The following is a 17,207-nucleotide window of genomic DNA, read 5'->3' as shown; positions in this document are numbered from 1 at the left end:
ATTCGCATGGTCCCAATGTGTATATTAAAAAAAAGTGCACCTTTGTTATAATGTACAAGATGGGGACCATAATGTGGACAAAAAAAACAAAATAGGGAACATGAAAGGGGACATTTCTACAATACATACATTATTCTTATCTATATAATAGGATGACAACAGCTCTCCAGACCTGCATCCCACCACAAAGACCACTCCAGCCCTGAAGAATGAAATCATCCTTAGTGACGAAGTGAGGGACTTCGTGCCAACCTGTGGTCTCAAGGCATTGTCTCTTATAAGAGTTCTGCTCAAGGTGATGGGGTGCAACTGTGGGACCCTATACCAGAGATGATGTCCTCCACCCAACTTTCAAAAGCTGTAAGGGTCTTCAGTAGAGATGAGTAGTCGAGCTGGGCTATCAGACGGTCACCTCTGTAGCTGTAGTGTCATTATTCGTATGGTCCCAATGTGTATATTAAAAAAAAGTGCACCTTTGTTATAATGTACAAGATGGGGACCATAATGTGGACAAAAAAAACAAAATAGGGAACATGATAGGGGACATTTCTACAATACATACATTATTCTTATCTATATAATAGGATGACAACAGCTCTCCAGACCTGCATCCCACCACAAAGACCATCCCAGCCCTGAAGAATGAAATTATCCTTAGTAACGAAGTGAGGGACTTCGTGCCAACAAGTGGTCTCAAGGCATTGACTCTTATAAGAGTCCTGCTCAAGGTGATGGGGTGCAACTGTGGGACCCTATACCAGAGATGATGTCCTCCACCCAACTTTCAGAAAGCTGTAAGGGTCTTCAGTAGAGATGGGTAGTCGAGCTGGGCTATCAGACGGTCACCTCTGTAGCTGTAGTGTCATTATTCGTATGGTCCCAATGTGTATATTAAAAAAAAGTGCACCTTTGTTATAATGTACAAGATGGGGACCATAATGTGGACAAAAAAAACAAAATAGGGAACATGATAGGGGACATTTCTACAATACATACATTATTCTTATCTATATAATAGGATGACAACAGCTCTCCAGACCTGCATCCCACCACAAAGACCACTCCAGCCCTGAAGAATGAAATCATCCTTAGTGACGAAATGAGGGACTTCGTGCCAACCTGTGGTCTCAAGGCATTGTCTCTTATAAGAGTCCTGCTTAAGGTGATGGGGTGCAACTGTGGGACCCTATACCAGAGATGATGTCCTCCACCCAACTTTCAAAAAGCTGTAAGGGTCTTCAGTAGAGATGGGTAGTCGAGCTGGGCTATCAGACGGTCACCTCTGTAGCTGTAGTGTCATTATTCGTATGGTCCCAATGTGTATATTAAAAAAAAGTGCACCTTTGTTATAATGTACAAGATGGGGACCATAATGTGGACAAAAAAAACAAAATAGGGAACATGATAGGGGACATTTCTACAATACATACATTATTCTTATCTATATAATAGGATGACAACAGCTCTCCAGACCTGCATCCCACCACAAAGACCACTCCAGCCCTGAAGAATGAAATCATCCTTAGTGACGAAATGAGGGACTTCGTGCCAACCTGTGGTCTCAAGGCATTGTCTCTTATAAGAGTCCTGCTCAAGGTGATGGGGTGCAACTGTGGGACCCTATACCAGAGATGATGTGCTCCACCCAACTTTCAAAAAGCTGTAAGGGTCTTCAGTAGAGATGGGTAGTCGAGCTGGGCTATCAGACGGTCCCCTCTGTAGCTGTAGTGTCATTATTCGCATGGTCCCAATGTGTATATTAAAAAAAAGTGCACCTTTGTTATAATGTACAAGATGGGGACCATAATGTGGACAAAAAAAACAAAATAGGGAACATGAAAGGGGACATTTCTACAATACATACATTATTCTTATCTATATAATAGGATGACAACAGCTCTCCAGACCTGCATCCCACCACAAAGACCACTCCAGCCCTGAAGAATGAAATCATCCTTAGTGACGAAGTGAGGGACTTCGTGCCAACCTGTGGTCTCAAGGCATTGTCTCTTATAAGAGTCCTGCTTAAGGTGATGGGGTGCAACTGTGGGACCCTATACCAGAGATGATGTCCTCCACCCAACTTTCAAAAAGCAGTAAGGGTCTTCAGTAGAGATGGGTAGTCAAGCTGGGCTATCAGACGGTCACCTCTGTAGCTGTAGTGTCATTATTCGTATGGTCCCAATGTTTATATTAAAAAAAAGTGCACCTTTGTTATAATGTACAAGATGGGGACCATAATGTGGACAAAAAAAACAAAATAGGGAACATGATAGGGGACATTTCTACAATACATACATTATTCTTATCTATATAATAGGATGACAACAGCTCTCCAGACCTGCATCCCACCACAAAGACCACTCCAGCCCTGAAGAATGAAATCATCCTTAGTGACGAAGTGAGGGACTTCGTGCCAACCTGTGGTCTCAAGGCATTGTCTCTTATAAGAGTCCTGCTCAAGGTGATGGAGTGCAACTGTGGGACCCTATACCAGAGATGATGTCCTCCACCCAACTTTCAAAAAGCTGTAAGGGTCTTTAGTAGAGATGGGTAGTCGAGCTGGGCTATCAGACGGTCACCTCTGTAGCTGTAGTGTCATTATTCGTATGGTCCCAATGTGTATATTAAAAAAAAGTGCACCTTTGTTATAATGTACAAGATGGGGACCATAATGTGGACAAAAAAAACAAAATAGGGAACATGATAGGGGACATTTCTACAATACATACATTATTCTTATCTATATAATAGGATGACAACAGCTCTCCAGACCTGCATCCCACCACAAAGACCACTCCAGCCCTGAAGAATGAAATCATCGAAGTGAGGGACTTCTTGCCAACCTGTGGTCTCAAGGCATTGTCTCTTATAAGAGTCCTGCTCAAGGTGATGGGGTGCAACTGTGGGACCCTATACCAGAGATGATGTCCTCCACCCAACTTTCAAAAAGCTGTAAGGGTCTTCATTAGAGATGGGTAGTCGAGCTGGGCTATCAGACGGTCACCTCTGTAGCTGTAGTGTCATTATTCGTATGGTACCAATGTGTAAATTAAAAAAAAGTGCACGTTTGTTATAATGTACAAGATGGGGACCATAATGTGGACAAAATAACAAAATAGGGAACATGATAGGGGACATTTCTACAATACATACATTATTCTTATCTATATAATAGGATGACAACAGCTCTCCAGACCTGCATCCCACCACAAAGACCACTCCAGCCCTGAAGAATGAAATCATCCTTAGTGACGAAGTGAGGGACTTCGCGCCAACCCGTGGTCTCAAGGCATTGTCTCTTATAAGAGTCCTGCTCCAGGTGATGGGGTGCCACTGTGGGACCCTATACCAGAGATGATGTCCTACACCCAACTTTCAAAAAGCTGTAAGGGTCTTCAGTAGAGATGGGTAGTCGACCTGGGCTATCAGACGGTCACCTCTGTAGCTGTAGTGTCATTATTCGTATGGTCCCAATGTGTAAATTAAAAAAAAGTGCACGTTTGTTATAATGTACAAGATGGGGACCATAATGTGGACAAAATAACAAAATAGGGAACATGATAGGGGATATTTCTACAATACATACATTATTCTTATCTATATAATAGGATGACAACAGCTCTCCAGACCTGCATCCCACCACAAAGACCACTCCAGCCCTGAAGAATGAAATCATCCTTAGTGACGAAGTGAGGGACTTCGCGCCAACCCGTGGTCTCAAGGCATTGTCTCTTATAAGAGTCCTGCTCAAGGTGATGGGGTGCAACTGTGGGACCCTATACCAGAGATGATGTCCTCCACCCAACTTTCAAAAAGCTGTAAGGGTCTTCAGTAGAGATGGGTAGTCGAGCTGGGCTATCAGACGGTCACCTCTGTAGCTGTAGTGTCATTATTCGTATGGTCCCAATGTGTAAATTAAAAAAAAGTGCACATTTGTTATAATGTACAAGATGGGGACCATAATGTGGACAAAATAACAAAATAGGGAACATGATAGGGGACATTTCTACAATACATACACTATTCTTATCTATATAATAGGATGACAACAGCTCTCCAGACCTGCATCCCACCACAAAGACCATCCCAGCCCTGAAGAATGAAATTATCCTTAGTAACGAAGTGAGGGACTTCGTGCCAACCTGTGGTCTCAAGGCATTGACTCTTATAAGAGTCCTGCTCAAGGTGATGGGGTGCAACTGTGGGACCCTATACCAGAGATGATGTCCTCCACCCAACTTTCAAAAAGCTGTAAGGGTCTTCAGTAGAGATGGGTAGTCGAGCTGGGCTATCAGACGGTCACCTCTGTAGCTGTAGTGTCATTATTCGTATGGTCCCAATGTGTATATTAAAAAAAAGTGCACCTTTGTTATAATGTACAAGATGGGGACCATAATGTGGACAAAAAAAACAAAATAGGGAACATGATAGGGGACATTTCTACAATACATACATTATTCTTATCTATATAATAGGATGACAACAGCTCTCCAGACCTGCATCCCACCACAAAGACCACTCCATCCCTGAAGAATGAAATCATCCTTAGTGACGAAGTGAGGGACTTCGTGCCAACCTGTGGTCTCAAGGCATTGTCTCTTATAAGAGTCCTGCTTAAGGTGATGGGGTGCAACTGTGGGACCCTATACCAGAGATGATGTCCTCCACCCAACTTTCAAAAAGCTGTAAGGGTCTTCAGTAGAGATGGGTAGTCAAGCTGGGCTATCAGACGGTCACCTCTGTAGCTGTAGTGTCATTATTCGTATGGTCCCAATGTTTATATTAAAAAAAAGTGCACCTTTGTTATAATGTACAAGATGGGGACCATAATGTGGACAAAAAAAACAAAATAGGGAACATGATAGGGGACATTTCTACAATACATACATTATTCTTATCTATATAATAGGATGACAACAGCTCTCCAGACCTGCATCCCACCACAAAGACCACTCCAGCCCTGAAGAATGAAATCATCCTTAGTGACGAAGTGAGAGACTTCGTGCCAACCTGTGGTCTCAAGGCATTGTCTCTTATAAGAGTCCTGCTCAAGGTGATGGGGTGCAACTGTGGGACCCTATACCAGAGATGATGTCCTCCACCCAACTTTCAAAAGCTGTAAGGGTCTTCAGTAGAGATGGGTAGTCGAGCTGGGCTATCAGACGGTCACCTCTGTAGCTGTAGTGTCATTATTTGTATGGTCTTAATGTGTATATTAAAAAAAAGTGCACCTTTGTTATAATGTACAAGATGGGGACCATAATGTGGACAAAAAAAACAAAATAGGGAACATGATAGGGGACATTTCTACAATACATACATTATTCTTATCTATATAATAGGATGACAACAGCTCTCCAGACCTGCATCCCACCACAAAGACCATCCCAGCCCTGAAGAATGAAATTATCCTTAGTAACGAAGTGAGGGACTTCGTGCCATCCTGTGGTCTCAAGGCATTGACTCTTATAAGAGTCCTGCTCAAGGTGATGGGGTGCAACTGTGGGACCCTATACCAGAGATGATGTCCTCCACCCAACTTTCAAAAAGCTGTAAGGGTCTTCAGTAGAGATGGGTAGTCGAGCTGGGCTATCAGACGGTCACCTCTGTAGCTGTAGTGTCATTATTCGTATGGTCCCAATGTGTATATTAAAAAAAAGTGCACGTTTGTTATAATGTACAAGATGGGGACCATAATGTGGACAAAAAAAACAAAAAAGGGAACATGATAGGGGACATTTCTACAATACATACATTATTCTTATCTATATAATAGGATGACAACAGCTCTCCAGACCTGCATCCCACCACAAAGACCACTCCAGCCCTGAAGAATGAAATCATCCTTAGTGACGAAGTGAGAGACTTCGTGCCAACCTGTGTTCTCAAGGCATTGTCTCTTATAAGAGTCCTGCTCAAGGTGATGGGGTGCAACTGTGGGACCCTATACCAGAGATGATGTCCTCCACCCAACTTTCAAAAGCTGTAAGGGTCTTCAGTAGAGATGAGTAGTCGAGCTGGGCTATCAGACGGTCACCTCTGTAGCTGTAGTGTCATTATTCGTATGGTCCCAATGTGTAAATTAAAAAAAAGTGCACATTTGTTATAATGTACAAGATGGGGACCATAATGTGGACAAAATAACAAAATAGGGAACATGATAGGCGACATTTCTACAATACATACATTATTCTTATCTATATAATAGGATGACAACAGCTCTCCAGACCTGCATCCCACCACAAAGACCATCCCAGCCCTGAAGAATGAAATTATCCTTAGTAACGAAGTGAGGGACTTCGTGCCAACCTGTGGTCTCAAGGCATTGACTCTTATAAGAGTCCTGCTCAAGGTGATGGGGTGCAACTGTGGGACCCTATACCAGAGATGATGTCCTCCACCCAACTTTCAAAAAGCTGTAAGGGTCTTCAGTAGAGATGGGTAGTCGAGCTGGGCTATCAGACGGTCACCTCTGTAGCTGTAGTGTCATTATTTGTATGGTCTTAATGTGTATATTAAAAAAAAGTGCACCTTTGTTATAATGTACAAGATGGGGACCATAATGTGGACAAAAAAAACAAAATAGGGAACATGATAGGGGACATTTCTACAATACATACATTATTCTTATCTATATAATAGGATGACAACAGCTCTCCAGACCTGCATCCCACCACAAAGACCACTCCAGCCCTGAAGAATGAAATCATCGAAGTGAGGGACTTCGTGCCAACCTGTGGTCTCAAGGCATTGTCTCTTATAAGAGTCCTGCTCAAGGTGATGGGGTGCAACTGTGGGACCCTATACCAGAGATGATGTCCTCCACCCAACTTTCAAAAAGCTGTAAGGGTCTTCATTAGAGATGGGTAGTCGAGCTGGGCTATCAGACGGTCACCTCTGTAGCTGTAGTGTCATTATTCGTATGGTCCCAATGTGTAAATTAAAAAAAAGTGCACGTTTGTTATAATGTACAAGATGGGGACCATAATGTGGACAAAATAACAAAATAGGGAACATGATAGGGGACATTTCTACAATACATACATTATTCTTATCTATATAATAGGATGACAACAGCTCTCCAGACCTGCATCCCACCACAAAGACCACTCCAGCCCTGAAGAATGAAATCATCCTTAGTGACGAAGTGAGGGACTTCGCGCCAACCCGTGGTCTCAAGGCATTGTCTCTTATAAGAGTCCTGCTCAAGGTGATGGGGTGCAACTGTGGGACCCTATACCAGAGATGATGTCCTCCACCCAACTTTCAAAAAGCTGTAAGGGTCTTCAGTAGAGATGGGTAGTCGAGCTGGGCTATCAGACGGTCACCTCTGTAGCTGTAGTGTCATTATTCGTATGGTCCCAATGTGTAAATTAAAAAAAAGTGCACGTTTGTTATAATATACAAGATGGGGACCATAATGTGGACAAAATAACAAAATAGGGAACATGATAGGGGACATTTCTACAATACATACATTATTCTTATCTATATAATAGGATGACAACAGCTCTCCAGACCTGCATCCCACCACAAAGACCACTCCAGCCCTGAAGAATGAAATCATCCTTAGTGACGAAGTGAGGGACTTCGCGCCAACCCCTGGTCTCAAGGCATTGTCTCTTATAAGAGTCCTGCTCAAGGTGATGGGGTGCAACTGTGGGACCCTATACCAGAGATGATGTCCTCCACCCAACTTTCAAAAAGCTGTAAGGGTCTTCAGTAGAGATGGGTAGTCGAGCTGGGCTATCAGACGGTCACCTCTGTAGCTGTAGTGTCATTATTCGCATGGTCCCAATGTGTATATTAAAAAAAAGTGCACCTTTGTTATAATGTACAAGATGGGGGCCATAATGTGGACAAAAAAAACAAAATAGGGAACATGATAGGGGACATTTCTACAATACATACATTATTCTTATCTATATAATAGGATGGCAACAGCTCTCCAGACCTGCATCCCACCACAAAGACCACTCCAGCCCTGAAGAATGAAATCATCCTTAGTGACGAAGTGAGGGACTTCGTGCCAACCTGTGGTCTCAAGGCATTGTCTCTTATAAGAGTTCTGCTCAAGGTGATGGGGTGCAACTGTGGGACCCTATACCAGAGATGATGTCCTCCACCCAACTTTCAAAAGCTGTAAGGGTCTTCAGTAGAGATGGGTAGTCGAGCTGGGCTATCAGACGGTCACCTCTATAGCTGTAGTGTCATTATTCGTATGGTCCCAATGTGTAAATTAAAAAAAAGTGCACATTTGTTATAATGTACAAGATGGGGACCATAATGTGGACAAAATAACAAAATAGGGAACATGATAGGGGACATTTCTACAATACATACATTATTCTTATCTATATAATAGGATGACAACAGCTCTCCAGACCTGCATCCCACCACAAAGACCATCCCAGCCCTGAAGAATGAAATTATCCTTAGTAACGAAGTGAGGGACTTCGTGCCAACCTGTGGTCTCAAGGCATTGACTCTTATAAGAGTCCTGCTCAAGGTGATGGGGTGCAACTGTGGGACCCTATACCAGAGATGATGTCCTCCACCCAACTTTCAAAAAGCTGTAAGGGTCTTCAGTAGAGATGGGTAGTCGAGCTGGGCTATCAGACGGTCACCTCTGTAGCTGTAGTGTCATTATTCGTATGGTCCCAATGTGTATATTAAAAAAAAGTGCACCTTTGTTATAATGTACAAGATGGGGACCATAATGTGGACAAAAAAAACAAAATAGGGAACATGATAGGGGACATTTCTACAAAACATACATTATTCTTATCTATATAATAGGATGACAACAGCTCTCCAGACCTGCATCCCACCACAAAGACCATCCCAGCCCTGAAGAATGAAATTATCCTTAGTAACGAAGTGAGGGACTTCGTGCCAACTTTTGGTCTCAAGGCATTGACTCTTATAAGAGTCCTGCTCAAGGTGATGGGGTGCAACTGTGGGACCCTATACCAGAGATGATGTCCTCCACCCAACTTTCAAAAAGCTGTAAGGGTCTTCAGAAGAGATGGGTAGTCGAGCTGGGCTATCAGACGGTCACCTCTGTAGCTGTAGTGTCATTATTCGCATGGTCCCAATGTGTATATTAAAAAAAAGTGCACCTTTGTTATAATGTACAAGATGAAGACCATAATGTGGACAAAAAAAACAAAATAGGGAACATGAAAGGGGACATTTCTACAATACATACATTATTCTTATCTATATAATAGGATGACAACAGCTCTCCAGACCTGCATCCCACCACAAAGACCACTCCAGCCCTGAAGAATGAAATCATCCTTAGTGACGAAGTGAGGGACTTCGTGCCAACCTGTGGTCTCAAGGCATTGTCTCTTATAAGAGTTCTGCTCAAGGTGATGGGGTGCAACTGTGGGACCCTATACCAGAGATGATGTCCTCCACCCAACTTTCAAAAGCTGTAAGGGTCTTCAGTAGAGATGATTAGTCGAGCTGGGCTATCAGACGGTCACCTCTGTAGCTATAGTGTCATTATTCGTATTGTCCCAATGTGTAAATTAAAAAAAAGTGCACATTTGTTATAATGTACAAGATGGGGACCATAATGTGGACAAAATAACAAAATAGGGAACATGATAGGGGACATTTCTACAATACATACATTATTCTTATCTATATAATAGGATGACAACAGCTCTCCAGACCTGCATCCCACCACAAAGACCATCCCAGCCCTGAAGAATGAAATTATCCTTAGTAACGAAGTGAGGGACTTCGTGCCAACCTGTGGTCTCAAGGCATTGACTCTTATAAGAGTCCTGCTCAAGGTGATGGGGTGCAACTGTGGGACCCTATACCAGAGATGATGTCCTCCACCCAACTTTCAAAAAGCTGTAAGGGTCTTCAGTAGAGATGGGTAGTCGAGCTGGGCTATCAGACGGTCACCTCTGTAGCTGTAGTGTCATTATTCGTATGGTCCCAATGTGTATATTAAAAAAAAGTGCACCTTTGTTATAATGTACAAGATGGGGACCATAATGTGGACAAAAAAAACAAAATAGGGAACATGATAGGGGACATTTCTACAATACATACATTATTCTTATCTATATAATAGGATGACAACAGCTCTCCAGACCTGCATCCCACCACAAAGACCACTCCATCCCTGAAGAATGAAATCATCCTTAGTGACGAAGTGAGGGACTTCGTGCCAACCTGTGGTCTCAAGGCATTGTCTCTTATAAGAGTCCTGCTTAAGGTGATGGGGTGCAACTGTGGGACCCTATACCAGAGATGATGTTCTCCACCCAACTTTCAAAAAGCTGTAAGGGTCTTCAGTAGAGATGGGTAGTCGAGCTGGGCTATCAGACGGTCACCTCTGTAGCTGTAGTGTCATTATTCGTATGGTCCCAATGTTTATATTAAAAAAAAGTGCACCTTTGTTATAATGTACAAGATGGGGACCATAATGTGGACAAAAAAAACAAAATAGGGAACATGATAGGGGACATTTCTACAATACATACATTATTCTTATCTATATAATAGGATGACAACAGCTCTCCAGACCTGCATCCCACCACAAAGACCATCCCAGCCCTGAAGAATAAAATTATCCTTAGTAACGAAGTGAGGGACTTCGTGCCATCCTGTGGTCTCAAGGCATTGACTCTTATAAGAGTCCTGCTCAAGGTGACGGGGTGCAACTGTGGGACCCTATACCAGAGATGATGTCCTCCACCCAACTTTCAAAAAGCTGTAAGGGTCTTCAGTAGAGATGGGTAGTCGAGCTGGGCTATCAGACGGTCACCTCTGTAGCTGTAGTGTCATTATTCATATGGTCCCAATGTGTATATTAAAAAAAAGTGCACGTTTGTTATAATGTACAAGATGGGGACCATAATGTGGACAAAAAAAACAAAAAAGGGAACATGATAGGGGACATTTCTACAATACATACATTATTCTTATCTATATAATAGGATGACAACAGCTCTCCAGACCTGCATCCCACCACAAAGACCACTCCAGCCCTGAAGAATGAAATCATCCTTAGTGACGAAGTGAGAGACTTCGTGCCAACCTGTGGTCTCAAGGCATTGTCTCTTATAAGAGTCCTGCTCAAGGTGATGGGGTGCAACTGTGGGACCCTATACCAGAGATGATGTCCTCCACCCAACTTTCAAAAGCTGTAAGGGTCTTCAGTAGAGATGAGTAGTCGAGCTGGGCTATCAGACGGTCACCTCTGTAGCTGTAGTGTCATTATTCGTATGGTCCCAATGTGTAAATTAAAAAAAAGTGCACATTTGTTATAATGTACAAGATGGGGACCATAATGTGGACAAAATAACAAAATAGGGAACATGATAGGGGACATTTCTACAATACATACATTATTCTTATCTATATAATAGGATGACAACAGCTCTCCAGACCTGCATCCCACCACAAAGACCACTCCAGCCCTGAAGAATGAAATCATCCTTAGTGACGAAGTGAGAGACTTCGTGCCAACCTGTGGTCTCAAGGCATTGTCTCTTATAAGAGTCCTGCTCAAGGTGATGGGGTGCAACTGTGGGACCCTATACCAGAGATGATGTCCTCCACCCAACTTTCAAAAGCTGTAAGGGTCTTCAGTAGAGATGGGTAGTCGAGCTGGGCTATCAGACGGTCACCTCTGTAGCTGTAGTGTCATTATTTGTATGGTCTTAATGTGTATATTAAAAAAAAGTGCACCTTTGTTATAATGTACAAGATGGGGACCATAATGTGGACAAAAAAAACAAAATAGGGAACATGATAGGGGACATTTCTACAATACATACATTATTCTTATCTATATAATAGGATGACAACAGCTCTCCAGACCTGCATCCCACCACAAAGACCACTCCAGCCCTGAAGAATGAAATCATCCTTAGTGACGAAGTGAGAGACTTCGTGCCAACCTGTGGTCTCAAGGCATTGTCTCTTATAAGAGTCCTGCTCAAGGTGATGGGGTGCAACTGTGGGACCCTATACCAGAGATGATGTCCTCCACCCAACTTTCAAAAGCTGTAAGGGTCTTCAGTAGAGATGGGTAGTCGAGCTGGGCTATCAGACGGTCACCTCTGTAGCTGTAGTGTCATTATTTGTATGGTCTTAATGTGTATATTAAAAAAAAGTGCACCTTTGTTATAATGTACAAGATGGGGACCATAATGTGGACAAAAAAAACAAAATAGGGAACATGATAGGGGACATTTCTACAATACATACATTATTCTTATCTATATAATAGGATGACAACAGCTCTCCAGACCTGCATCCCACCACAAAGACCACTCCAGCCCTGAAGAATGAAATCATCGAAGTGAGGGACTTCGTGCCAACCTGTGGTCTCAATGCATTGTCTATTATAAGAGTCCTGCTCAAGGTGATGGGGTGCAACTGTGGGACCCTATACCAGAGATGATGTCCTCCACCCAACTTTCAAAAAGCTGTAAGGGTCTTCAGTAGAGATGGGTAGTCGAGCTGGGCTATCAGACGGTCACCTCTGTAGCTGTAGTGTCATTATTCGTATGGTCCCAATGTGTATATTAAAAAAAAGTGCACCTTTGTTATAATGTACAAGATGGGGACCATAATGTGGACAAAAAAAACAAAATAGGGAACATGATAGGGGACATTTGTACAATACATACATTATTCTTATCTATATAATAGGATGACAACAGCTCTCCAGACCTGCATCCCACCACAAAGACCACTCCAGCCCTGAAGAATGAAATCATCCTTAGTGACGAAGTGAGGGACTTCGTGCCAACCTGTGGTCTCAAGGCATTGTCTCTTATAAGAGTTCTGCTCAAGGTGATGGGGTGCAACTGTGGGACCCTATACCAGAGATGATGTCCTCCACCCAACTTTCAAAAGCTGTAAGGGTCTTCAGTAGAGATGGGTAGTCGAGCTGGGCTATCAGACGGTCACCTCTGTAGCTGTAGTTTCATTATTCGCATGGTCCCAATGTGTATATTAAAAAAAAGTGCACCTTTGTTATAATGTACAAGATGAAGACCATAATGTGGACAAAAAAAACAAAATAGGGAACATGAAAGGGGACATTTCTACAATACATACATTATTCTTATCTATATAATAGGATGACAACAGCTCTCCAGACCTGCATCCCACCACAAAGACCACTCCAGCCCTGAAGAATGAAATCATCCTTAGTGACGAAGTGAGGGATTTCGTGCCAACCTGTGGTCTCAAGGCATTGTCTCTTATAAGAGTTCTGCTCAAGGTGATGGGGTGCAACTGTGGGACCCTATACCAGAGATGATGTCCTCCACCCAACTTTCAAAAGCTGTAAGGGTCTTCAGTAGAGATGAGTAGTCGAGCTGGGCTATCAGACGGTCACCTCTGTAGCTGTAGTGTCATTATTCGTATGGTCCCAATGTGTAAATTAAAAAAAAGTGCACATTTGTTATAATGTACAAGATGGGGACCATAATGTGGACAAAATAACAAAATAGGGAACATGATAGGGGACATTTCTACAATACATACATTATTCTTATCTATATAATAGGATGACAACAGCTCTCCAGACCTGCATCCCACCACAAAGACCATCCCAGCCCTGAAGAATGAAATTATCCTTAGTAACGAAGTGAGGGACTTCGTGCCAACCTGTGGTCTCAAGGCATTGACTCTTATAAGAGTCCTGCTCAAGGTGATGGGGTGCAACTGTGGGACCCTATACCAGAGATGATGTCCTCCACCCAACTTTCAAAAAGCTGTAAGGGTCTTCAGTAGAGATGGGTAGTCGAGCTGGGCTATCAGACGGTCACCTCTGTAGCTGTAGTGTCATTATTCGTATGGTCCCAATGTGTATATTAAAAAAAAGTGCACCTTTGTTATAATGTACAAGATGGGGACCATAATGTGGACAAAAAAAACAAAATAGGGAACATGATAGGGGACATTTCTACAATACATACATTATTCTTATCTATATAATAGGATGACAACAGCTCTCCAGACCTGCATCCCACCACAAAGACCACTCCATCCCTGAAGAATGAAATCATCCTTAGTGACGAAGTGAGGGACTTCGTGCCAACCTGTGGTCTCAAGGCATTGTCTCTTATAAGAGTCCTGCTTAAGGTGATGGGGTGCAACTGTGGGACCCTATACCAGAGATGATGTTCTCCACCCAACTTTCAAAAAGCTGTAAGGGTCTTCAGTAGAGATGGGTAGTCGAGCTGGGCTATCAGACGGTCACCTCTGTAGCTGTAGTGTCATTATTCGTATGGTCCCAATGTTTATATTAAAAAAAAGTGCACCTTTGTTATAATGTACAAGATGGGGACCATAATGTGGACAAAAAAAACAAAATAGGGAACATGATAGGGGACATTTCTACAATACATACATTATTCTTATCTATATAATAGGATGACAACAGCTCTCCAGACCTGCATCCCACCACAAAGACCATCCCAGCCCTGAAGAATAAAATTATCCTTAGTAACGAAGTGAGGGACTTCGTGCCATCCTGTGGTCTCAAGGCATTGACTCTTATAAGAGTCCTGCTCAAGGTGACGGGGTGCAACTGTGGGACCCTATACCAGAGATGATGTCCTCCACCCAACTTTCAAAAAGCTGTAAGGGTCTTCAGTAGAGATGGGTAGTCGAGCTGGGCTATCAGACGGTCACCTCTGTAGCTGTAGTGTCATTATTCATATGGTCCCAATGTGTATATTAAAAAAAAGTGCACGTTTGTTATAATGTACAAGATGGGGACCATAATGTGGACAAAAAAAACAAAAAAGGGAACATGATAGGGGACATTTCTACAATACATACATTATTCTTATCTATATAATAGGATGACAACAGCTCTCCAGACCTGCATCCCACCACAAAGACCACTCCAGCCCTGAAGAATGAAATCATCCTTAGTGACGAAGTGAGAGACTTCGTGCCAACCTGTGGTCTCAAGGCATTGTCTCTTATAAGAGTCCTGCTCAAGGTGATGGGGTGCAACTGTGGGACCCTATACCAGAGATGATGTCCTCCACCCAACTTTCAAAAGCTGTAAGGGTCTTCAGTAGAGATGAGTAGTCGAGCTGGGCTATCAGACGGTCACCTCTGTAGCTGTAGTGTCATTATTTGTATGGTCCCAATGTGTAAATTAAAAAAAAGTGCACATTTGTTATAATGTACAAGATGGGGACCATAATGTGGACAAAATAACAAAATAGGGAACATGATAGGGGACATTTCTACAATACATACATTATTCTTATCTATATAATAGGATGACAACAGCTCTCCAGACCTGCATCCCACCACAAAGACCACTCCAGCCCTGAAGAATGAAATCATCCTTAGTGACGAAGTGAGAGACTTCGTGCCAACCTGTGGTCTCAAGGCATTGTCTCTTATAAGAGTCCTGCTCAAGGTGATGGGGTGCAACTGTGGGACCCTATACCAGAGATGATGTCCTCCACCCAACTTTCAAAAGCTGTAAGGGTCTTCAGTAGAGATGGGTAGTCGAGCTGGGCTATCAGACGGTCACCTCTGTAGCTGTAGTGTCATTATTTGTATGGTCTTAATGTGTATATTAAAAAAAAGTGCACCTTTGTTATAATGTACAAGATGGGGACCATAATGTGGACAAAAAAAACAAAATAGGGAACATGATAGGGGACATTTCTACAATACATACATTATTCTTATCTATATAATAGGATGACAACAGCTCTCCAGACCTGCATCCCACCACAAAGACCACTCCAGCCCTGAAGAATGAAATCATCGAAGTGAGGGACTTCGTGCCAACCTGTGGTCTCAATGCATTGTCTATTATAAGAGTCCTGCTCAAGGTGATGGGGTGCAACTGTGGGACCCTATACCAGAGATGATGTCCTCCACCCAACTTTCAAAAAGCTGTAAGGGTCTTCAGTAGAGATGGGTAGTCGAGCTGGGCTATCAGACGGTCACCTCTGTAGCTGTAGTGTCATTATTCGTATGGTCCCAATGTGTATATTAAAAAAAAGTGCACCTTTGTTATAATGTACAAGATGGGGACCATAATGTGGACAAAAAAAACAAAATAGGGAACATGATAGGGGACATTTGTACAATACATACATTATTCTTATCTATATAATAGGATGACAACAGCTCTCCAGACCTGCATCCCACCACAAAGACCACTCCAGCCCTGAAGAATGAAATCATCCTTAGTGACGAAGTGAGGGACTTCGTGCCAACCTGTGGTCTCAAGGCATTGTCTCTTATAAGAGTTCTGCTCAAGGTGATGGGGTGCAACTGTGGGACCCTATACCAGAGATGATGTCCTCCACCCAACTTTCAAAAGCTGTAAGGGTCTTCAGTAGAGATGAGTAGTCGAGCTGGGCTATCAGACGGTCACCTCTGTAGCTGTAGTGTCATTATTCGTATGGTCCCAATGTGTAAATTAAAAAAAAGTGCACATTTGTTATAATGTACAAGATGGGGACCATAATGTGGACAAAATAACAAAATAGGGAACATGATAGGGGACATTTCTACAATACATACATTATTCTTATCTATATAATAGGATGACAACAGCTCTCCAGACCTGCATCCCACCACAAAGACCATCCCAGCCCTGAAGAATGAAATTATCCTTAGTAACGAAGTGAGGGACTTCGTGCCAACCTGTGGTCTCAAGGCATTGACTCTTATAAGAGTCCTGCTCAAGGTGATGGGGTGCAACTGTGGGACCCTATACCAGAGATGATGTCCTCCACCCAACTTTCAAAAAGCTGTAAGGGTCTTCAGTAGAGATGGGTAGTCGAGCTGGGCTATCAGACGGTCACCTCTGTAGCTGTAGTTTCATTATTCGCATGGTCCCAATGTGTATATTAAAAAAAAGTGCACCTTTGTTATAATGTACAAGATGAAGACCATAATGTGGACAAAAAAAACAAAATAGGGAACATGAAAGGGGACATTTCTACAATACATACATTATTCTTATCTATATAATAGGATGACAACAGCTCTCCAGACCTGCATCCCACCACAAAGACCACTGCAGCCCTGAAGAATGAAATCATCCTTAGTGACGAAGTGAGGGATTTCGTGCCAACCTGTGGTCTCAAGGCATTGTCTCTTATAAGAGTTCTGCTCAAGGTGATGGGGTGCAACTGTGGGACTGTTACGGTTGCTGCGAGCACTGG

Source organism: Anomaloglossus baeobatrachus, chromosome 7 (genome assembly GCF_048569485.1).
Source record: "Anomaloglossus baeobatrachus isolate aAnoBae1 chromosome 7, aAnoBae1.hap1, whole genome shotgun sequence".
Taxonomy (NCBI): domain Eukaryota; kingdom Metazoa; phylum Chordata; class Amphibia; order Anura; family Aromobatidae; genus Anomaloglossus; species Anomaloglossus baeobatrachus.
The sequence above is the reverse complement of the archived record's forward strand: the minus strand, read 5'-3'. Positions refer to the sequence as shown.